Genomic DNA, 22,420 nt, shown 5'->3' with positions numbered 1-22,420 from the left:
CCCGGCGCTGCTGGGCGGGCGGCTACCCAGGGTCGCGCCCAGATGGGACTGGGTGGTCGGCAACCCATAGCCGCACCCAGATGGCTGGTCTTGCACCTCGGTGGCAATGACCTGTGCCTGCTTGGTGGTCTTCCATTGATCATCCAGGCGCGCGAAGACCTGCGGTGGCTTCGCACGGTATGGCCCACCACGCAAGTGGTGTGGTCAGAGATCCTCCCAAGGATCATTTGGAGGGACGCCATTTCCCTTAGGGCCATACACCGGGTCAGGCGTAGGGTGAATAAGGCCGTGGGAAAAACAGTCAAAGAATTGGGTGGGGTTGTAGTGGCCCATCCCCTCATCACCGTAGATCGGCCGTGGCTTTACCGGGCCGATGGCGTTCACCTGTCAGAACAGGGGAACGCCATTTTCTTACAGGACCTGCAGCGGTCTCTGCGTGAGCTGGCGCAGATAGAGGGGGGAGTCGGGGGGCCAAGATAGAGATCTGACCCCCGCTCCGTGGCAGGTTAGGGGCGGAAATCTGGGTGGTTTCAGCAACTGCGCGTTCTCCCTTGGGCATCTTTGGGGATGATTGACAGGTTCTCTCCAAGCCCATGGTGGGTGCTACCTGCGCACTTGGGGGGAACCTGTCTTTGGGTCCCGCTATTGAAGTCCCAGGGTAGGGGTGAGCCGGCGGGACCCCCCTCATGCGAGTGCATGGCAGGGTCTCAGGTGAGGGAGAGGTCCCTCACCTGGACCAGCATCGACTACGCCCTTAGTTGCCCAGGAATGTTGACCTTTTACGTCATTTCCGCCCCGGAAGTGTTTGTTTGACCCTGCAGGTCCACTGTTTCCGGGTCATAGTTGAATATGTTGATTTATGCAAATTTATGCTAATTCATGCTAATTTAATTAATAAATTATGCAAATTTATTATAATAAAAATGACCCAAGTTTAAATCCAGCTCTGGTGTCCGAGTCGTTACTCCGTCTCTTCTGCAATATCGCCGGCTGACTTACCGGCCCCACGGCGCTTTTGCGGAAGGGCCGGGCAGACTCGGACCCTTCCTATGGCGGCCGCCATCTTGGTTTCGGCCGAAATCTCGCGAGGCGAGATTTCGGCCGGGATTGCTTTGCCCACGTGGCTGGGCATGACGTTGGGTCCGGGCAGGGCCTGCTGGCCCTATTTAAGGGCAGCAGGCCTGGAAGCAGGCCTTTTCGCCCCGGACCCAGCTCAAGAGCAGACACCCACCCGCCCTTCCCTATTTTGCAGTGTGCCTGGTGGGTCGCCTTCGGGGGCCGAATGGGAATTTTTTGCAGCCTCGCCCATTAGGCCGGGCTGTTTTTTCGCCCATTCCACACTGGGGAGATGGATGTGCGGTTAGGGGGTGCTTGCATTTAATTAGGTTAATTGGCTTACCTCTGGTCATTTGGGTAGGCAGGTTAGGGGCGGAAATCTGGGTGGTTTCAGCAACTGCGCGTTCTCCCTTGGGCATCTTTGGGGATGATTGACAGGTTCTCTCCAAGCCCATGGTGGGTGCTACCTGCGCACTTGGGGGGAACCTGTCTTTGGGTCCCGCTATTGAAGTCCCAGGGTAGGGGTGAGCCGGCGGGACCCCCCTCATGCGAGTGCATGGCAGGGTCTCAGGTGAGGGAGAGGTCCCTCACCTGGACCAGCATCGACTACGCCCTTAGTTGCCCAGGAATGTTGACCTTTTACGTCATTTCCGCCCCGGAAGTGTTTGTTTGACCCTGCAGGTCCACTGTTTCCGGGTCATAGTTGAATATGTTGATTTATGCAAATTTATGCTAATTCATGCTAATTTAATTAATAAATTATGCAAATTTATTATAATAAAAATGACCCAAGTTTAAATCCAGCTCTGGTGTCCGAGTCGTTATTCCGTCTCTTCTGCAATAGGTAAACAAGCCTTATCCTTATCTGCCATGCTCTATGTGTATTATTACAAAAATCTCAATTAAAATAAACCTTATTTATTATTGTTTGAATATAGATATGTACGGTATATTATTATCCAAGTTCTATTGTTACCTACTGTTTAGAAAGTTTTCCCCCAATTTATTATTAATTTTTTTACAAAATCTATTTTGACCCTTTACAATGGTGAGTCAAAATTCGAAAGCAGAAATTAAGTTGTTAAATCTGGGCAGAGAATATAGCCAATCATCATCTTGGGGATATATTGCAGACTCTTTCAATTCTTTCAGTCTTTAGAAAGTTTTTGGGGGAAGGGGTATATTTGGGTCCACTTATCCTTTAAAAGCAACGGCTATTCTAGCAATCCAGTTTTCTCAAAACAGTACAATTTTATCTGAAACCTCTCTTTTAATTCTGGTGAATCTCATTATGTTTTTCTTTGTTTTCAGGTTTCAGTTTCTTTACCGTTGTGCTATATGCCCAGATGTAAGAACTTTACATAAATATACCTGTTGCTTTTACTTGGAAAGAGACATGGAAATCACACAGAGAAATGGTGTTTGCACATTACTATAAGCAGTCTGAAAGGGCTTTTACTCTAGAACAGTAACTGCTTTTACAGAAATGAAGGTGCAGATAATTTACACCAACTTGGTCCCCTCGGTTTCCCCTAAGAAACCAAGACTTAATAATTGTTATGATTACTTATCTAGGTTGTTTTTACCTCATCAGGGGCCATCTGCATTTTTGTGGCGTGTGCTGTTGGACTATTGCTTGCAGTTTTACTTGGCAAAAAAATAGGAGAGAGTAACATGTCCATATCTCCTGATCTAATGAATTTTGTCAAGATAGAATTCATGGTACTGATCCGTTTAACACAAGACCTCTGGATAATGGGTTTGCTGCAGTGAATTTCGAGGACATGCAGAAATTTGACAATGAAGGATCTGAGAATCTCCAGTTCGGGAGTCTCCTCTTGCTTCCTTTTATTTCTCTCTCTGACATTCAAAGACCTCATGTGCTTTAGATACTCTGAATTTTCTTGATATGCCTCCTTTTGATCCTCCAATTTGGGAGTCTCCCCTTTGGTTCCCTTTTTACTGTCTGTGACATTGAGCCATCTCATACACTTCAGATCTTCAGTATTTTCTTTAGATGTTTCCTTTTCAATCTCCAACTGTTGATTTTTCTGATTGTTTTCTATTATTTTTTGTTTGGTAGGAAGAGGCGTTTGTTGCCCTGCAATTTTCTTTCCAGTTATGTTGGTGGCTGGGCATGGAAGTATATATCCATCCTCACTCCCAAAATACACAAGAATTCCAAACAGGAAAATTTGGGTCACAGAAGGAGCAATACATCTCATGATGCTCATCTCCTTCAGCTCAGTTACCCAACTGCCTTGGAATGTTCCTGCCTTGGAATGTTTCAGCCAATAGTTGAAGAGCTTATATGAGGCCATGAGGAAGGGACGGCTGGGATGGCTAACTACAGAGGCAAGGAGAGGGAGAATATAGCGTTGTTTAAAGCTGCAACCATGTGGGTATTTGGATACAGATGGTGAAGGGGGGATTTAAATGGCAAAATTAGAGACAGAAATGAAACCTATATTCATTTTAAGTACATTTGCACTGAATTCAAACTGATCTTGGGCTATAAACAAAATGGGATCTAGGATTCCTACCATGGTATGTTTGTATGTTATGTAATGTTTTGTGAACCAAGAATTTTCCCAACATTGATATCAACAGTTCCCCCATGCAAGTTAATCAGAAATAGGGAAGCTTTGGGTACTGAGGAGAAGAAAGAGCTTTTTTCCTGAGTTGATTTTCTTCTCTCACAGCCACTGTTTATAAACCAGAATAATTTTCATGATGCAGGAATAATAAATAATTTCTTTTATTTTACAAATGATGATTTAGTTCAACTTAGATGTCCATTTACTAATTCATTTTGTTCAGGATTGTTTCTTCAATTTTGCAGAACTTGAGACATGATACTTTGTATACAGTGATCAATAATTTCCATTTAAACTATATTGCAGTTCTTTGTTGCCAAAGTACTACAAATTAACAAACAAACAAACAAAAACCTGATGGGAATTGTGTTAAGGGCAGGAGAAGAATAAGAGCAATATTTCTCCTCCACTCCTTTAAATAATTAAATAAACAAATAAACAGATTTTATATATATGTATATATGTGTGTGTATGTGTATGTATATATGCATGTGTGTGTGTGTGTGTGTATGGGTGTATGTGGGTACATATGTATGTATGTATGTATGTATGTATGTATGTATGTGTGTATGTACGTACGTACATACATACATACATACATACATACATACAGCATTTTTTTTTTTTAAAAGGTGGATAACATTTTGATAAAATCAGAGTTTAGACTTATCAGAAATGGACAAAATTTTATATACCTGATATGGGAAATGGATACATACTGCTATATATGTATTGAATCTAATTATGATGGAAATCTGGTAGGATCTCTGGCTCATTATCTTGGTCTATGAGGGGAGTTATGATGAAATAGAAACAATAGCTGTTATTGTTATGAAATGCCAATTTTCTCTTGTGCCTTAAAAAAGAGTAGACAGTTAATATAGAATATTTATTTCATATTAAATATAGAGAGATATGGTTATACATCTTTCAAAGTAAATTTACTTGTTAAAGCTCTTGTTGAAAATTATTATTATTTTATTTATTATTTATTAGATTTGTATACCACCCCTCTCTGTAGATAGGTACAATGTAAGCGTACTGGAGATATACTTTATTATGTTTCATTTTCAATTTAAAACTTGGCCTTAATGGCAACCCTCCTTGTCAAACATGTTTTCCTGTTATTCTTATGAATTAGCCTTTTCATGAGTATGAGCATACTTAATTGGTTATGCATTGCACAAAGGAAGAACTAGTTCAACTTTATCCCTCTGTGCCAGCTCCTATTTATTTACTTATTGATTGATTGACTGATTGATTCAATTTTATGCCGCCCTCTTCCTTAGACCATGGATTTCCACTATTTATCAGATCCTGAAACAGTTGTGCGCAGTGATCATTATTTTTACATGAATTGTGGAGCTAATATTCTACTTATGAATAAGCCTTTTCATGAGTATGACCATACTTAATTGACCATACTTAATTGATTATACATTGCACAAAGGGAGAACTGGTTCAACTGTATTCCTCTGTGCCAGCTCCTATTTATTTATTAATAGCACCTATGGATTTCCACTATTTATCAGATCCTGAAACAGTTGGGTGCAGTGATCATTATGTTTACATGAATTGTGGAGCTAACATTCTATTTTTTATATTATTCAAATGTGAGGTCATTGTACGGATTGACTTTCATAATATTTGTGCTGCCAGAAGCAGGCCTTCCTGGACTTGAGTAACTGAAAGATAATATTAATAATAAAGTCATGGCCTGGAGATATCCACGTCAGGGCTTTTCTGATGGCTAGGAATTTTTCTCCCAATCTCTGGCAAATCCTCCCACGGGGGAAAGCCAATTTATGGCTTGGGTGCTGCTAGATTGTCGTTTCTGGAAGTAGTAGCGAATTTCATGCCCATTTCCTAGGAATACCAGGCATCCGTCTCCCGTTTTAGTTTAAGATGAAGGTACAAGCAAAATTATTGCACCAGGCTAGGATGAAGGTGTTAAGTTTAGGATCGAACTTCTGCAAGAAATAAAGCCATTCTATCACAGCTCCTTTAGAGTGTTCCTGTAAGACCCACTTCATTGTTACTGACTCCGGGGGGATAAACACTTCCTAAAGCAGAAACCATGGTATCTATTATTATTAGCATTATTATTATTATTGAGGTTATTGTTTTGTGATGGTATCGTTAATGTTAATATTAAATTGATTAAGTCATAGTGGTAATGCTAATCTAGTGGCCAGCATTAAGGAAGGCATTGGCACTAAACAATTGGCATGACACTTGTCTCATAAATTTTCTTTCAATTATTTTGCCCCCTGAGGGAGCAATCAAAGGCCACCTGAGCAGGTTTCAGATTTCTCCGGGAATTTTAATATGGGGAGAGGAATATTCTTATTTCCTGACAGGAATACAGGAGCACTGGACAGCAGCTATGGTGCGCAGCTTGCCCACCAGCATGGCAAAGTGAAAAGCAAAGGGATGCCCAGCTTGGTAACAGGGAGTATGTGGATATAGGCTGACTGAATGCAGCCACATAGCTTAGGCTGGGGGCACATGTAACCTAGATGTAGTGGTCAGTGCCACGGCAAGCAGAAGAGAGCCAGTAGGACCACCCAGTTATGGGCCAAGACCTATGGGCAGCAAGCAGGCCAGGCGTATATGTGTGTAATAGGTGGGCAAGTTACAGACACCCACGAAATTTTACACGCCGCCAGTGGTACAGAGTATAACCAGGTTGTGCCTTTGAGATATTAGTAACTCAAAATCACTGGTAGTAATTTATTCTATTAGATATATTATGAAATAAATATTTAAAGTAAGTTAAATATTGCATGGTTTATAATGCAATATTAGGTAAATTTAAGGGCCGGGAAAGCTTGCAGGATGTGTGGACAGGCACCCCGAGTGTGGTTGGGCACCCTGTAAACTACGACCCGGCTACCTCAAATACGCCATTTCAATTCTCCAAGGGGTGGCTCGCTAGGGGCCCAGCAATGGCCAACCGAATGGCAGGTTTAGACTGTGGCTTCCAGGAGGCATCAAGCTACTTAAGTCTAGGGAGAATGATCAAGGGATTGTCCAAGGAAAGAATTCAGATAGGGGGAGACATTAGCAAGCCACTATACATTGCCCAGTTTCAGGGAGCAGCAGGCATTGGAAGAGACTTAGCTCCTTACCCTAGGGGACAAGGCTGTTTCACACAGCAGCCATTAATATGGCCTTCGGAGCATGGCAGGTCTGCAAGGTGCTGACATTATCACCTAGTAATGGATCATTCAAGGCTTCCCGGGCCAGCGATCCGACGATAAACGCGCACCAGGGCAGCTGAGTTGGTTACTCACCTTGACGGATCAGTGGCTCGGAAGGTAGAATGACCACCTGTCAAATATATCAAACAAGGAAATACGCCTGAGGTAGTATGGACTCAGTATAATGAAAACGAGGGAACCAGTGAATGGCATCTTTTATGCCTCCCTTGAATAATTAACAGTTATGGGCCGTTACAAAAAGGACCTGTGGGATATCTGGGGCACTCCCTCGACAATACTGAATGCAGGTTCAGCAGATTGCGGCAAAATAATAAAATCCAGTGGCATGTGAAAGTCATGTGGCTTTCAGTTAGTAGAGTCAGAACACCTGAGGATAGGATGTTTTGGGTTGGGTGGCTAACACTGTTTTGTGTTCTTATCATTCTCCAGGTCCTGGCCCTGCTCCACATTGTTATGTGCAAAGCGTGAAAGTGCTGCCCTTCTATTTGCCCACAGTATTGATCTGCGACCACAGCGTGGCATGTTGCTGGAAGATGGACTGCAGCATTATCTAGAGGACAAGGAGGTTGCTGTGTCGCTGGGCCTGTGGAAGGGGCCGGGGAAGGAGGTCTCCGTTTGAGACGGACCTCTACCATTGTGGAAAGTTGGGAGCGTGATGGGCCGGACCCTGATGGTTGGTGTTGCACATCGGTGGCAACGACATTGTTGGTTGTGAAGGACTTGGCATAGAGATGTCTAGTCATGGCAGACCCTCGGGGCTTGCAGAGCATATGGCTCGACATACAATTTGTTGTGAAGGACTTGGCACAGGGATGTCATGTCATGGTACACCCACGGGTCGTATGGGGCCTGCGGCCATTGTGAGGTTTTGATGCCCTCCCATGGAGGGGGTGAATAGATGCCGTCACTCCAATGGTGGTGGACGGGACAAGAATATGAGTTAACATGGCAGTGGGTGGCACAGTGATCAGACACCCGGGAATGGGTTTAAACTCCCCTAGCCTTCACTGGGTCAATGTAGTGCAGAGGTAGAGGCTAGCATTTTTACACAGACCTGCAGTGGTGCCTGCGTGAGCTAGGGCAGGCTTAGGGGGGAGCAGAGGGCCAAGACAGAGATCTGACCCCCTGCTGTGGCAGAAACAGGGCGTAAAGGGTATCAGTAGCAACTGTGTGTTCTCCTTTGGGCATCTTTTGGTAAGATGATTGGCACCCCTGTTGCACAACTCATGCTTCCTCCACGGACGGAGAGGTGTGAAGAGGGTGCCCTTGGGGCTCACCTACGTCATTTCCGGTTCCGGGTCATGCAGGGTGAGCCCTCCCACACGCTGGGCGTGGCTTTATGGGCTGGGTGTAGGTGGGGCATGCCCACCCTGACCTGGCATGGAGTTTGCCCATTTTGTTCCCCAAGCATGTTTGTGTTCAGGAAACTCTGCCCCATTTAGTGACCTCTGCAGGTCTTTCTGTTAATATTTAATAAAGTGACCCATTTTATCCAGCTTGGTGTCCGAGTGTTCATTTCCCGTCCAAGGCAAATGTTTATTTTTCTTTTACGTTTGCGTGTTTTTTATGTCTGTTTTGTTTTAAATAAAAATTTTTAAAAATTGAAATTTAATGTAGGTGTGAAAGTGGGATTAATCTATGAACAACCCTGTCTGAGTAAAAGACACAGAGGTCTCTTCCTACTGGCAGGGCTGCCAGTTCAGAGGTCCAACAGGCTGTAGTCAGCACCACAAGAAATACTAATGTATAGGTGAGGTGACAAAGGGAAGCAGTGTCTGAGGGTTTGAACGTCCTTGGCTAATGAATCCAATACTTTAATTTACTTCCAAGAATATTATAAAGAGAACAATGATGGTGATTATCTCCCATCAAGATATTGTATGTGATGTTGCTGCCTCTTAATTTCTATACTACAATTCTATGTGGTGGGTTGGGCTGAAGAGAATGACTAGCCCAAAGTCACTGAGCCAACTTATACATCTAAGGGAAGATTAAAATTCACAATCTTCTGAGTTTCTTTAATTGTGGGACTCCTTGCAGGCTCTGCACAATAAATGTAATGGAATACATTCCCTTCTATCTACAATCAAACTTTCTTCAATCAATCTAGATTTAATCTCACCATCTCCAATACTTCAGATGATCTACAAAATCATGAATGATGGCAAATATATGTGCCCAGTAATGGGCAGCCAAAATTTTTACTACCACACTCTGGGTGGGGGTTATTTTGTGGGCCTGGCTTAATGGTCATGTGACTGGGTAGGAGTGGCTTGCCTGCCATGTGACCAGGTGGGAGTGGCTTGAACGATCATCATTGTTCAAGTGAACTGCTAAGTCCTTGACTTACAACCTTCTCAGTGTCGTTCGCTGGGGTGACAATTCCTGTGTCCCCCACCCACCCACAGATTGGTTAGCTAGGCAAACGGGTGCTGCTAGCGCTGCTTCCATCCACGCCTTCTGTTTGCACCTCACCCTGGAGGTGGCTGCGTGAGGCTGGAGGGGAGCAGGGCAGGAGAGAGGGAAGCTCGTCTGAGACCAGGAAGGAGGAAAGAGAAAAAAAAACAAGGGGCGCAGCAGCAGCAGCAGCAGGGGAAAAAAGGAGAGGTGAGCCGAGACCAATCACCCAGGAAGTGACAGCCGCCGATCAGCTGAAGCAGCACATGCATCTTCATTTCCACCAGTGGAAATGCATTCCACTCCTTCCTGCCTACTGTCCACCCCTATATGTGCCCCCCAAAAATGATGCAATGTGAAATCTGGGTTGGTCATTGGGACCAGATTTGCTCTTCCAAGCTTTCAGATTCATGCTGGGGATTATCTTCAGAGAACTTCTCTCTACTGGAATAGGTGCTTTGGGCTATTGTGTGAGTGGTGTTTATGTGATGTCTTCCTATTAGCTAATTGATGTGTTGATGGCTGGCAATTGGCTGTTGTTTCCTTGTGCTGACAAGCCCTCAGTTCCCAAGTACTTGATAAGCTGCTATAAATCAGCATTCCTGTTAACTGAGAAGGAAATCGTTTCCCAAGCTTCAATCATTTTCCTGCCTATCTTTGTACCTGCATAGCCACAATCTTAGCTGAGAAATAGAACGTGTGTCTTCTTCATTGTAATGTGAGGCTACCAATGAGTTTGGGTGTCTTTGTCTGACCGCTCAGTTGTGTTCTTGAAATTTGGTGGTTAGCTTCCTTTCCATTTGTCCTACAAAGTCACAGAGTCAATCCATGTAGAAATGATCTGTAAAATGCATAATTTGTCCTGATATGGTAGCCACAGGGCAATGTGAGATGCCCACCTGCAAATCTTGGAAGATGCATTCTACAGGGGGTGCAATATAATTGGTCTTTTGCTTTCTTTTTTCTTTTCTCTCACTTGAGTTTTGCACGGGGATCTTGCAATAAAATAATATTAATATTATTTTTATACAACTTTGGGTACTTCACTCTAGCTTGCCTTATATTATCCATTCCCATGTTACGCTGACTGGGTTTCATATGAAGTTTAGCCATGACATTCCATCTGATATACAGTAAATCTGATACGATAAGGCAGTAATGGCTAACCTTTTAGACACCTAGTGCCCAAAAGTACACAGGCATGCACGCCCAAACTGAAAGGGGTACGCATGTGCAATTGCGCATGCATCAATATACATGCATGTGTGGGCATGCATGCACATCTTCATGTAAGAGCATGCATGGATGCAAATGCATGGACATGCCAGCATGTGCAGTGAAAACTCGCAGATCAGTTGGCTGGCGGGAGGTAGGGCATCCCAACAATGTCAGCGTGGCAAAAGCCTTTTGTTGTTTGTAGAGAAACAGAAACTCATGAAAGAAACTCCACAGAGATCTGACCAGGAGCGATGGTGCTCATGCTGTCAGAGAGAGCTCTGCATGCCACCTCTGACATGCACTGCCATCACAGACAGAAGGTAAGATAAGGAAATGGTAAGGGCTGTCCCTCATCGCTTTCACCCAACCTGACCCATTCCGGCAAACGCAAAGGCATACAGGCGGCATACAGGCGGTAGGCACACATGTGCATAGGTTTAGCCCACTGTATGTGCCTTCCTCCTCCTGCTGGGCTAGCGCCTGCTGGGATCGTATGGGCTGGGCCTACACACGTTCACTTCCTCCTGTGCCCTGACAGCAGGGATACCCTGAGTTTGACACCCCCGCTCTAGCCTGACACTGTTGGCAAGGAAATAGAGGTAGACTTTGACTTACAACAGTTCATTTAGTGACTGTTCAAAATTACAATGGCATTGAGAAAAAAACCTATGATCGTTTTCCACAGTTATGACCTTTGCAGCATCTCCATGATCATGTGATCAAATTCAAATGCTTGGCAACTGTTCATATTTATGACTGTTGCTCTGTCACAGTCCTATTAGTGGTGGTATGTAAGTTTTAAATGCATGTCTGATTTCTCATTTCTCATTCTCATTTTGAGTATTCTCTGAATACTCAAAAATAATAATACAATTGACAATTTTGATCACCTTACATTTGTCATACTCACATCTTCTAATATTATACAGAACACATTCATCTTTCAACTTCTTATCCTTTCATCTATTTGCTAATTTTAACATGTTATAAAACAATATGCATCGCAGTATTCCCCTCTTTCTGATTTTTACCTCTATTTTGTATCTTCGTTATGCCAACCTTATGTTAATAGGCAGTGAAGGGCTGCCATTTGCAGCCCTACTGAAACGCTCCGGTGTGGGGGGGGGTGCACATGGACACGCATGTGTGCATGCCTTATTCCGCTTTCTGCGCATGTGCAGAGGCTGAAGTGTGCACGTGTACCATTTTGCCAATTTCCGGTGTTTCCTTGCTTCTGTGCATGTGTGGAAGCAAGGAAATGCCGAGCGACTGAACAGCAGCGGCCGGCCTGAGCTCCAACTGCAAAGCTGTGCTCTCCCATGCCGCAACAGGCATCTCTTGGGGCGGCAATGGGGTGACTTGCTCCTTTGCCCCATCGCCATGCCGAGAGATGCCTGCTTCAACGTGGGAGAGGCTCTGGCCATGCAGCTGTACTCTCCTGCTAACTAATCTCTTTCTATGCTGACAGCACAAAACCTATCGATTTTATCATTGGTGGCCACTAGGACCATGTGTAATAAGAACCTTAGCCCAACCCAATTGCAGTTGCTTCAGATGGGACATTAGCTATTCTGAAATGTTTTTAAGCCTGAGCATAAAGATGATAATAAAAAAGGTACAAGCCAAATAACATATTTAATATATAACATATTTATTATATAACCTAACAACTTATATCTATATATAAAGTATGGTTATAATTCATTATATAACCTAACAACTTATATCTATATACAAAGTATGGTTATAATTCATTATATAACCTAACAACTTATATCTATATGCAAAGTATGGTTATAATTCCTCTTCCTCTTCCTCTTTTGAATTTCTGTAGATACAAAAGGAATAAAAGATGGTATTACAATGCGTTTATAAAAGAATATATACTAGAAAGTAGAATGGAGATGTTGAGTGTCAGAAGCAGAGAATCAGCAATGTTTCACTGTTGGCTTTTTCTACCAGTTTTCCTATTGGTGCCTATCTTGCTAAGATCTTTGTTGGTGCAATAAACTGCCTCATGGGAAGTGAACTCATTTATTGAATTAACCCAGTTTCGTGGGTGGGCACACGGAGCTATAAACCATATTTTGACCTAGTTTCTCAAGTGAACCCTGTTTAAATGGTTATTAAGAGAACAATATAGATCCTGAGAAGATTAACAATTCTGTCCTAACAGGATTGTAACACAGAACACAGGATGAGAAGCAACTGCAACAATACTTTGGTAGCTCACCTCTCTAAGAGAAGAGGGCTCAATAGGCACCCACAGAATCTTCTCACAACATCTACTATGAGTTTGGCAGCATCACTTTCTATCTATGATAGGGATACTGTAAGGGCAGGGGTGGGATCTACTTACCTTCTCCACCAGTTAGCATCACGACAGAATTGCACATTTTGTACCTTGAAGTATTTTCTCTCCTGAGTAGTACATCTAGTTAGTAAGATGCAGTATTGCAGGCTAATTCTGCCCAGTCACAAGTTACCATACATCAGAGATAGGTTCCTCCCAGTTCAGAACCAGTAGTAACTTGGTGGCCTGGGTTGCTGCAGCCAGCAGGACTGAACTGGTGCTCTCTGCAGTGCCTTTGGCAATGCCATCTTGGTTTTTGCTTGTATGCACAAACTGAAGTTGTTTTTTTGCTTCTACGCAGGTACAGAAGCTGTTTTTTGCTTCTGTGCTTAAGGTGGGTTTTTAGCATTGTACATGTGCCTGTGCTCCCGTCTGGCATGTTGCATCAACGAACGAACTGGCAGTGAAGAAAACCAGAACCCAACCCACCTGTACATCCTGATTTGCTCAAAGTTGACTCCGCCTTCCAAGATCAGGAATGCCCCAACAATATGGTCCCTACATTGTTGGGTATGTTATTCTGACAATAAAAACACCTCGCAGAGTGTTGTAAAGCACTGTAGGGTGTTATAAAAATCTAAGTGCCATTGTTTGGTTAAATCTGTTGCAAGATACTAGTTTCTTTGCCAGAAAACAGCAACTGACTTTTACATCTACATTTCCAGATTTTGTTAAGCCAAGCTGATATAAAAACCTTCTTAATAGTATATATTTTAACATGCATTAGAAAATATGATCCTCTGAACTGAATATATTAAGAAAATCTAGAACATCGGGTATCCATGTGCAAATTCTTCTATTTCCTTCCCAAATTGCAGTGTTGCTAGGCTGGATTTTTCAGAAAGGATTTATGTTTGGTCTGAGGAGATCTAGATGTAATTTTTCAGATCCACAATATATTCCTTAGCTTTGTATGTCCTGAATTATAGCAATGAATTCTAGGGGGGAAATTCCATTCCTTTTCATATAGTTTATCCAAATGAATTAGAGAGGAATAATCATTTTATTGTTTTTATTTTATATTTCATGCTATTTTAATTATGTCATGCTCTTGGAGGTGGCATTTCCATTTCTGAAAAACCTCATTTGTCCATAAATTACTGAAGGTTTTTTGACTCTTCTTCAGAGAGTAAATATAAGATCCAATTTAAATACAAAACCAAAACTGAAAAAGCCTCCAATCTGTAAGAACCAGATAGATAGAAAACTGATTGGAAATTTCATCCACATGTAAACAATAGAAACATGCAATGAATATACACTGAAAGGAATAGCTGCTCCCTGTTGTAAAAGGTGTTCAGTACTCCAGAACTGGAAAAGGTAAAAGGTTTTTATTCTTTTCTAGTTTTTCTCCTTTTTCCTATTTCCTATTAGAACTTTTTCTTTCTACTGTTGAACAGTGAAATAAGATGATGATATTATGAGATGTTTTAAACAATAAATATCGTATAATGCATTCTGAACCGCTTCAAAAATTCTTAAAGAGAAATATTCCTGCCTTGCGCACTGAAGCTACTTACATTTTGTTTGAATTACCTTCAGTACCTTCAGTTACTTCTTCTGTCTCCCAAGCCTTGGAATCTTGAAACAACACCTATGTTAAAGAACAATCGTTAGAAACTCTCCTATTCACTCAGTCTTAGTATTAGTAGGTGTCTCTTTTTCAGACCGGACAAAGAACAAACATTTTAACAGAACAGAAATTAAAAAGAAATATTCTGGGATAAGCTAGTCTCCCTCCCAGGATGGGAATGGAGATGGCTCATTTGTTTTCAACTTCTTAAAACAGAAGGAAGTTTTAGACTGGTTTTCCTAACTCTCAGATAATTTAAGACGTTAATATTAAGCATGGCTAGGAAATTCTGGGAGTTGATATCCACATGTCTTAAAGGCTCTGTGATTGAAAAATTCTCTGTAGATAAATTTCTGAAAAATGACTAGCAATGAGCTCCAATCTACTGTATATTTTTTTCTTCTTGACAAATTAATTAATAGATAACTTTATCCAATTTGTTTGCCTATGGATCAGGGCTATGAATTTCGAGAGCCCTCTCTTACTATAGCAACTATGAAGCACAACCTTTTTATAGAAATAAGATTTATAAAATCAATAGCACTATATACCACTTTGTAGTGTTTTATACTTTTCTCTAAGCAGAGAATGCCTATTGTTGGGGAAAATATACTGACTTTATACTGGCATCAGTAGGAGAGAAGGTGATGTCAATCTTGAGCCAGTCAGGCTCGAATTTATAACAGTGAGCAGTGATCTAGCCTGCAAAAAAGCTTTTTAGCCACTGCTTTACCAAGGCTTTTTTGTAAATTCAATGAATTATTAAGTAAATAAATAATATCCCACACATATAATGCTGTAGATACTCACAGTTTCTTTGAACTGGCTTTTTTATAAGCCTTTGTAGATGGAGACGAAGCAGGAGTAACAGCAGAAGCAATAGCGAGAGCAGGAACAGCAGGAGCAGCAGGACCAGGAGTAGGAGGAGCAGGGGCAAGACCAAAATCAGGAGTGGCAGGAGCAAGGTCAGGAGTAGCAGGACCAGGAACAGCAGGAGCAGCAGGAGGAAGATCAGTAGGAGCAGGAGGAGCTTCAACAGCTAGTGGTGGTGGCATAAGGTCCCTAGAAGACAAATAGAAACAGAGGTTAATGCAAGTTCGAATGGGTTTATGAAGATCAAAGATGTACTCTTTGCTTTCCTTATGTAAACCCAGCATTTCACATTTTGTCTAAAGGGAGAAAAATAATTTATTTGCTCTTGAGCATCCTAATTTGTTTTTTCTGCAAAACCCAGTTGTTATTTGCATGTTAGAGCAGGAGTCACTAACCTTCCACATTTCAGTGACCACTAAGTTCATAATTTTAAATCCAGCAGACCATTAATATGAATCTAGTCCACCGATTGCAGAAACGTCTAGACTCCCAATGTCAGGATGGGGTTCTTCATGCATTCTCTTCTCCCCTCTCTCCCCCTCTCTAACCTTTCTCTCTCTCCCGCTCTCTGTCTGTCTCTATCCCCGCTTCATCTCTCTCTCCCTCTCTTTGTCTCTCTCTCTCTCTCATCTTTCTCTCTGCCTTTCTGTCTCTCTCTCTCCTCTATCCCTCCTCTCTGTCTCTTTCTCATCTCTTTCTCTCCCTTCTCTTTGTCTGTCTGTATGTCTCTCTCTCATTTCTCTTTAAGACAGATGCTGAGCCTGAAAGCTTTTACTAGTTAAAGGCACATCTGTTCAGCTATGACCTTAGCGTTTCTTAGTTGGATCTGTACCCTTGCTGCTCTAGGTTAACAGGCTTGTGGGGATTTAATAAAGATTTGAGGCAGATTTTTTGATGTAACAATCTTCGCATGTCTTCATATTGGTGCTAACATCTGAGAACTGCCTGGACACATCCCAGCAGTTTCCATGGAAAGATTTCAGAAATGGTTTGTCATTCCTCTGTCCCAAATGTCAACTGGCCTGCGTATTGCTCAAGGTGAGACTAGAAATCACCATCTCATGATTTCTGTCTTGGTTCCTAAACTATGAGGACACCAATCTGCATCTCTATCTATTGCGGTTGATTCTAATATGTTAATTTAATTTTATATTTTCTAAAATATGAGGCAAATATAGTTATATTTGGAAATACAATAATTTATTACAGGGAATAAGTCCCTTTAAACATAGTATTTAAAATACCTAATATATTCAAAATGATGAAATTTGATAAAGTTCTATTTTATTCTTAAACTATCTTTCACTCTGCCTAGTTACTCAGTAGGTTGAAAACTCTTAAGAGCAGTAGGTTATAAACTCTAAGAGTTTCTAATAATTTCATCTCAACAAAAATGAAGAAGACTTGCACTGGTGCCTGAATGTTTAAACAGGAAAACAATATCAGTAACCCTTCTGTAGCCCATGTTGTTACTTACAGTTTTTCCACAGTTGTCCACCTTTGTAGATGTCTAATAAATAAAGAAAAACAGATAACTATAAGACCACAAAATGAAAAGAAAGGATGTACAGAGATATAATATAGGCAAATATAGGAACGCCCAATAGTGCATGTGACATGACATTTTGGACCGGTTGTAGCATCTAACTTGCCTTCAAGGACAACTCCATGTAAAGTACATTGCGATAATAGAAATTTAGACAAATTTAAATATGCCCAAGGAATTTTGTAATGAAAAAAAAAGTCCTCTAACTCACAAAATGAGACTACTCCCTCTGTAATTCTGCTTCGGCCCATCGAATTTATGACAGTGAGCAGTGATCTAGCCTGCAAAAAGGCTTTTTAGCCCCTGCTTTACCAAGGCTTTTTTGTAAATTCAATGAATTAGTGGATATATCTTTAATTAAATAAATAATATCCCACACATATAATGCTTTAGATACTCACAGTTTCTTTGAACTGGCTTTTTTATAAGGCTTTGGAGATGGAGACGAAGCAGGAGTAACAGCAGAAGCAATAGCGAGAGCAGGAGCAGCAGGAGCAGCAGGACCAGGAGTAGGAGGAGCAGGGGCAAGACCAAAATCAGGAGTGGCAGGAGCAGGAGCAAGGTCAGGAGTAGCAGGACCAGGAACAGCAGGAGTAGCAGGAGGAAGATCAGGAGTAGCAGGAGGAAGATCAGAAGCAGGAGGAGCAGGAGGAGCTTCAACTGCTAGTGGTGGTGGCATTAGGTCCCTAGAAGACAAATAGAAGCAGAGGTTAATCCAAGTTCGAATGGGTTTATGAAGATCAAAGATGTACTCTTTGCTTTCCTTATGTAAACCCAGCATTTCACATTTTGTCTAAAGGGAGAAAAATAATTTATTTGCTCTTGAGTATCCTAATTTGTTTTTTCTGCAAAACCCAGTTGTTATTTGCATGTTAGAGCATTAGTCACTAACCTTCCACACTTCAGGGACCACTAAGTTCATAATTTTAAATCCAGCAGACCACTAATATGAATCTAGTCCACCGATTGCAGAAACGTCTAGACTCCCAATGTCAGGATGGGGTTCTTCATGCATTCTCTTCTCCCCTCGCTCCCCCTCTCTAATCTTTCTCTCTTTCCCGCTCCCTGTCTGTCTCTATCCCCGCTTCATCTCCCTCTCCCTCTCTTTGTCTCTCTCTCATCTCTCTCTCTGCCTTTCTGTCTCTCCCTCTCTCCTCTATCCTTCCTCTCTGTCTCTTTGTCATCTCTTTCTCTCCCTTCTCTTTGTCTGTCTGTATGTCTCTCTCTAATTTCTCTTTAAGACAGATGCTGAGCCTGAAAGCTTTTACTAGTTAAAGGCACATCTGTTCACCTATGACCTTAGCGTTTCTTAGTTGGATCTGTACCCTTGCTGCTCTAGGTTAACAGGCTTGTGGGGATTTAATAAAGTTTTGAGGCAGATTTTTTGATGTAACAATCTTCGCATGTCTTCATATTGATGCTAACATCTGAGAACTGCCTGGACACATCCCAGCAGTTTCCATGGAAAGATTTCAGAAATGGTTTGTCATTCCTCTGTCCCAAATGTCACCTGGCCTGCATATTGCTCAAGGTGAGACTAGAAATCACCATCTCATGATTTCTGTCTTGGTTCCTAAACTATGAGGACACCAATCTGCATCTCTATCTATTGCGGTTGATTCTAAAATGTTAATTTAATTTTATATTTTCTAAAATATGAGGCAAATATAGTTATATTTGGAAATACAATAATTTATTACAGGGAATAAGTCCCTTTAAACATAATATATAGAATACCTAATATATTCAAAATGATTAAATTTGATAAAGTTCTATTTTATTCTTAAACTATCTTTCACTCTGCCTAGTTACTCAGTAGGTTGAAAACTCTTAAGAGCAGTAGGTTAGAAACTCTAAGAGTTTCTAATAATTTCAACTCAACAAAAATGAAGAAGACTTGCACTGGTGCCTGAATGTTTAAACAGGAAAACAATATTAGTAACCCTTCTGTAGCCCATGTTGTTACTTACAGTTTTTCCACAGTTGTCCACCTTTGTAGAGGTCTAATAAATAAAGAAAAACAGATAACTATAAGACCACAAAATGAAAAGAAAGGATGTACAGAGATATAATATAGGCAAATATAGGAACACTCAATAGTGCATGTGACATGACTTTTTGGACCGGTTGTAGCATCTAACTTTCCTTCAAAGACAACTCCATGTAAAGTACATTGCGATAATAGAAATTTAGACAAATTCAAATATGCCCAAGGAATTTTGTAATGAAAAAAAAGTCCTCTAACTCAGAGGTCCCCAACCTTTTTTGCACCAGGGACCGGCTTTAAGCTAGACCAGTTTTCCATGGCCCGGTGGGGGGGGGGGGGGGGGGCTTTGGTCATATGGGGGTGGGGTTATGGAGGGGTGGAGCCAGGGCCGCCATCAGGAATTTTGGGGCCCCATACAGCCTAAGTGTCTGGGGGCCCCCCTCCCCGCCATTTAAAAATAATTTATTTTGCGACATACCAATTATGTATGAAATTTACCTTCTTTGGGGAGGGGTGAAAGGGGAGAGTAAGAGAGGAAGGAGTGAAAGAAGGGAATGAGGGAGGAAAGAAGGGAGGAAGGAAAAGGAAAGCAAGAAATGGAGGGAGGAAAGGAAGGAAAGAAAGAAAGAAAGAAAGGGGGAAGGGACAGGAACAGAGGAAGGAAGCAAGGAAACTTATGAAAGAGGAGAGTAAGAGAGGAAGGACTGAAGGGAGGGAGGGAGGGAAGAAGGTAGGAAGGAGAAAGAAAAGAAGAAATAGAGGAAGGGAAGGTAAAAGAGAGAAAGAAAAAGAGCAAGAAAGAAAGCAAGAAAGAAAGAAAGAAAGAGAATGAAAGAGAAATAAAAATAGAGAGGGGGAATGAAAGAAATGGAAGGGGGAAGGAAGGAGAGAAAGCAAGAGAAAGAAAGAAAGAAAGAAAGAAAGAGAGAGAGAAAAGAATGAAAGAGCAAGAGAGCAAGAGAGCAAAAGAAAGAGAGAAAGAAAGAAAGAAAGAAAGAAAGAAAGGCAACTTCAAAGAAAGGCTCACTGAGCATCTCTCACTCTCTTTCTATCCCTCTTTCTCTTCCTTTCTATCTCTCCTCTTCCTTTATCTCCTCTCTCTCTCTCCCTCTCTCTTTCTCTCCCCCCTCTCTCCCCCCTTTCCCTCTCTCCCTCTCTTGCTATCTCTCCCCCCTCTCTCTTTCTCTCTCCCTCTCTCTCTTTCTCCCCCTCTCTCCCTCTCTCTTTCTCCCTCTCCCTCTCTTTCTCTCTCCCCCCCTCTCTCCATCTCTCTTTCTCCCTCTCCCTTTCTTTCTCTCTCTCTCCCCCCTCTCTCCCTCCCTCTCTCCCTCTCTTGCTATCTCTTTCTCAGATAGGCTTTGAGTTTTTGGCTGGGGGGGGGGAGAAGTAGGACCTTCCTAAGTCCCCCCCCCCCAGCCAAAAACTCAAAGCCTATCTGCTGGATACGGGCGATGAGTGGGACGAGCGGTGCCGAAGCCGCGCCGCTCTGTCCCACTCATCGCCCGTATCCAGCAGATAGGCTTTGAGTTTTTGGCTGGGGGGGAGAAGTAGGACCTTCCTAAGTCCCCCCCCCAGCCAAAAACTCAAAGCCTATCTGCTGGATACGGGCGATGAGTGGGACGAGCGGTGCCGAAGCCGCGCCGCTCTGTCCCACTCATCGCCCGTATCCAGCAGATAGGCTTTGAGTTTTTGGCTGGGGGGGGGGAGAAGTAGGACCTTCCTAAGTCCCCCCCCAGCCAAAAACTCAAAGCCTATCTGCTGGATACGGGCGATGAGTGGGACGAGCGGTGCCGAAGCCGCGCCGCTCTGTCCCACTCATCGCCCGTATCCAGCAGATAGGCTTTGAGTTTTTGGCTGGGGGGGGAGAAGTAGGACCTTCCTAAGTCCCCCCCCCAGCCAAAAACTCAAAGCCTATCTGCTGGATACGGGCGATGAGTGGGACAGAGCAGCGCGTTCCGCGCCGCTCTGTCCCACTCATCGCCCGTATCCAGCAGATAGGCAGCGGCGCCGCGGACCGGCTGGAAAACCCCAACGGCCCGGTCCCGGTCCGCGGACCGGCGGTTGGGGACCTCTGCTCTAACTCACAAAATGAGACTACTCCCTCTGTAATTCTGCGTCGGCCCATCAAATCAAGAAGAATTGGATATGATTGAATGCATCATGATCACCATGATCATAGTGTTCCAGCTTTTTTCTTGAAATATGTGCCAAAGGGAAAAAAAGAAAGAGAAGGGAAGGAAAGGAAAATAAAGAAAAGAGGAAAGAAAAGAAAAGGAACAATACCTTGCGCAAGTCCAAGTGTCTATGTTTTCCTCTTCTGAGGACTCTTCTCTGAGCTCTTCTGCGGACTCTTGATCTTGTAATTTATTAATAACATCATTGTTATTTACTTCATTTACAAGTTGATCCGTATCCTTAAACTTTTGGTATCCAAATGATTCTGATAAAGTCTGAGAATGAGGAAAGGATATTAAAAATTATCATAAAATTTCAGTCTGAGATTTCAATTTTCACATTTGTACAATTCAAATTCTAATTCCTGGAATGGATGATCTAGCAGACAGAATATGTAGCTAGCAAATCAGAGCAATTGTTAACTCCTAGTAAGGCATCCAACAAACACTGGTTTTATCTCTTATGGTAGAGAAGCTTGGAACATATTTTGTAGTTCTGCCGATTATGTTAGAAATCAGTAAACATAGTAGTTAGTAGCTGTAGTTAAAAGTATCCCCCGAGCTCTAGCTTTCCTAAACTTTGGAAATGGTGTTGGGTTTTTATCAACTCATTTGGTTAATACAACTCTGGTTTAAGTGAGTTATGTGCATCACTATTATTCCAAATGAATTTTTTCAAAAGACCAGCTTTGCGCCATGTACACAATTTCTCAAATTAGAATAGAATAAAATAGAATTTTTATTGGCCAAGTGTGATTGGACACACAAGGAATTTGTCTTGGTGCATATGCTCTCAACGTACATAAAATAAAATATACATTTGTCAAAAATTTAATGGGTTTGAAGGAGCTGGAAAAGATTCTTAGAGTTTACAAAATCTCCACAAACCATGGGTGTTAATCCAGGTATACTTAAGTTACAACTGGTTGCAGCAAAACTATTTTTCTTAAAAGATTCCCTACGAATAATAGACAAATACATAAAATTCACACAACCTGTACAATATTATTTGCTCACTTGAATCAATACCCTTCCCAGATTAAGTTACAAACAAGTTATATTTTCACTTCAGGTTTTGTGAATCTAGCCATTTTGATATCTTCCAGAAATAATATTCTAGCCATCCGGTGTTTGGCACAATGTGGGAAATACAGTACATCAAAAAATATCTATCAAAATGATTCAAAATGTTTTTTCCTAAATATTACAGCATATGCTTGGATATTTGAAATTGTCAGATATTTAAGGCAGAAATCACAGGTGCTGGGCAGGCTGGGCTCAAAACCATAGGCTATTACAACAGTCTTCTTCTCATTCTACAGAGAGAAACTAGAATGGTTCTGAATTACTTCTATGTGAGCAGAAAATAAGAGTGCCTCCTGTTCCTGAAGGTGGCTGATTGCCTTACAGGATCCAAACAAA

General features: G+C 42.1%; 1 long non-coding RNA gene across 1 annotated transcript; it reads right to left on the bottom strand.

Moving 5' to 3' along the window:
* Positions 1-17,468: 17,468 nt before the first annotated feature.
* On the bottom strand, positions 17,469-21,254 carry LOC139154987 (uncharacterized). The gene is made up of 3 exons (XR_011557000.1): positions 21,108-21,254; positions 18,808-18,840; positions 17,469-17,523 (listed from the first exon to the last, which is right to left on the bottom strand). It is a non-coding gene; the product is annotated as an uncharacterized lncRNA (long non-coding RNA).
* Positions 21,255-22,420: the final 1,166 nt, after the last annotated feature.

Source organism: Erythrolamprus reginae, chromosome Z (assembly GCF_031021105.1).
Source record: "Erythrolamprus reginae isolate rEryReg1 chromosome Z, rEryReg1.hap1, whole genome shotgun sequence".
NCBI classification, from domain to species: Eukaryota; Metazoa; Chordata; class Lepidosauria; order Squamata; family Dipsadidae; genus Erythrolamprus; species Erythrolamprus reginae.
Note: the sequence above shows the minus strand (reverse complement) of the source record. Positions and strands in the feature narration are given on the sequence as shown.